Source organism: Penaeus chinensis, chromosome 11 (genome assembly GCF_019202785.1).
Source record: "Penaeus chinensis breed Huanghai No. 1 chromosome 11, ASM1920278v2, whole genome shotgun sequence".
NCBI classification, from domain to species: domain Eukaryota; kingdom Metazoa; phylum Arthropoda; class Malacostraca; order Decapoda; family Penaeidae; genus Penaeus; species Penaeus chinensis.
Window position 1 is genome coordinate 31763502 of NC_061829.1, and position 2500 is coordinate 31766001.

A 2500-nucleotide genomic window follows, 5' to 3' on the forward strand; every position below is an offset into this window, starting at 1 on the left:
CACACTGCGATATCTAAAGCTAGAAAATAAAGTTACAAACCAGTTCATTTCCAGGCACCGGAAAGTGTATTATGCGCTTTAGATTTATTTTGTTTAAATAGTTTTACACTATGGAGGATCTACAAGTGCTCTGCCGCGAAGGAGTCATCTAGTACTGGGTTCCTCAACTTTTTTGGCTGCGCACCCTACGAATTACTTCGAAAGATTCGCGACCCACGCCCTCAGTAACAAAGCATTTCTGACAATCACTAAAACACATTTCCCTGTCCCCGTGTAAGTAGTAACTATTGTTAATATGACAAGATTATTAGTGTGGAGTACTTTATACAGCAAAGGAAGCATGCATCTACAATGTGTGCCTGATGATATATTGTCGAGCACCGGACAGGTAGATCACCGCTGACAAGAACTAGACGCGTGGGTAGGCAGTGGGAGGAAGGGGAGGGGGGGGGGGGAGGAGGAGGCGTTGCAAGATCTCGCGACGCCTCAATATTATTTTTCGAGGCCCGCACTTTAAGAACCTCTAATTCTAGTAGACCTGATTCCTCTTTTCCTTGAGTGATTAAGCACTTGCGGAGCCCAGTATAAGTAGCCAATAAACTAAACTCAAAGTGGGCGTGATATGTGCATGCCATTCCCGGCACAAGGGATTAACATTCCTTAAAACTTATAAGATGAAATGCAGCCAAGATTTAGATAAATAAATCTATTCACATTGTGTCAGTTACCTACAACGTCAGCCATGACTTCCGTTTTAACAAACGGAAATCATTGCTTCAGAAGTACTTTGTCCCTTGCCGTTCCATATTCATTAACCTCGCCCCTGTTAGCAATTTAAATGAACCTCAAACTTCTGTCCTTTCCTTTAACAGGATTTAAAGGGTTAATATAAGGAGATCTTGATCGCTAAATAAAACCATATGTCAAATTTCAGCAACTTGTCTCTAAGTTCATCATCTATCTTTCATTGCAGTTGGATAGCGTTTCCTGTAAGAATAAAAACCTTTCCTCTCAAATCATTCTAAAATGGTTTGACACCATCAGAAAGTCATCCCTCAGAATAAATACCACTGTAAAGTCTGAGTAGCTATGATAGCATATTATTCACCTGTATATATGTTCTCTGTGGGAACAATTTATCTGTAAGTACCTTTTCCTTCATTTTATCGTCCCTACTGCTCGTAACAAGAGCTTCTCCGTGCTATGCAATGTGATGACTCCTCCCAAGCAAACTTCTTGAGTGAACTCGACCACTCTCCTCCTATGAATACATGGAATCAAACAACTACTTCGGATTTAATATATTCCTAAGATTTATTATAAAACAGATAGACTGCCCACTGTATCTTCTTTTAGTATATACAGCACTTAACATACCCTGTCTAAGACATCATGGTTTATATCTCTTGTCTTGACCATGAAAACTCCAACCATAATCAACCATGGGTCTCTTTAGGGAAGCTAACGAATGTTTCTTTTTACTTTCTCTCTTATCATTTCCCTTTATATTCATGGTTGGCCTCCCTCTACTATTTTTAAAGTCCTTAATATACCCCTATATCTTTCACGTGTAAAGGACACATACCTCGTCTATCATGAACAGTCTCAGAGTCCTCCACCTGGCCGGATGACTCGTCGGCATCCCCACGGGCCTCCGCCTCCAGGTCGTCGGGTGCTTCTTCTGACCCATAGGTACCAAGGTTGTGCTTGACCAAGGGTAACTCCGTTCAGCCTTCGGATTTTGTTCGATTGACAAGGCCGTATTCGCGATGGCGCACAACTCGATGAGCATCTGCAAAATCGTTTCCTATAAGCATTTGGCAAGGGCAGCTCCCGGCTACCAAACACAAAGCAATTCTACCTCCCCATTATGACGTAAAGAAGAAAACTCCCCCTCCAGTGGTCTGTCTATTGCACTCATTAGAAATATGCTTCCATTATCTCAAAACATTATTATGAATATCTGAACCTCTATGTGCCATTACGGAAGTGCTCTTATTTTTTATTAATATATCAAGGAGTGTCATGGTGTTATCCTTTTCAGGTCCCGTTATATATATATATATATATATATATATATATATATATATATATATATACAAGCATACATATACATATATATATATATATATATATATATATATATATATATATATGTATGTATATATATATATATATATATATATATATATATATACATACACATATATATACACACACACATATATATATATATATATATATATATATATATATATGAATATGAATATATATATATATATATATATATATATATATATATATATATATATATATATTCATATTTATATACACACACACACACAAACACACACACACACACACAAACACACACACACACACACACACACACACACACACACACACACACACACACACACACACACACACATATATATATATATATATATATATATATATATATATATATATTTAAAAGGTATGAATGAGAATGAATATC

The 2500-nt window shown here is 36.8% G+C and overlaps 1 long non-coding RNA gene across 1 annotated transcript in view; it reads right to left on the minus strand.

Moving 5' to 3' along the window:
- The window catches only part of LOC125030377, a 10562-nt gene that overhangs the window by 3690 nt on the left and 4372 nt on the right, over positions 1-2500 (minus strand). Inside the window, exon 2 of the long non-coding RNA XR_007115404.1 lies at positions 1586-1792. This is a non-coding gene — a long non-coding RNA (uncharacterized LOC125030377). The remainder of the gene's footprint in view (positions 1-1585; positions 1793-2500) is intronic.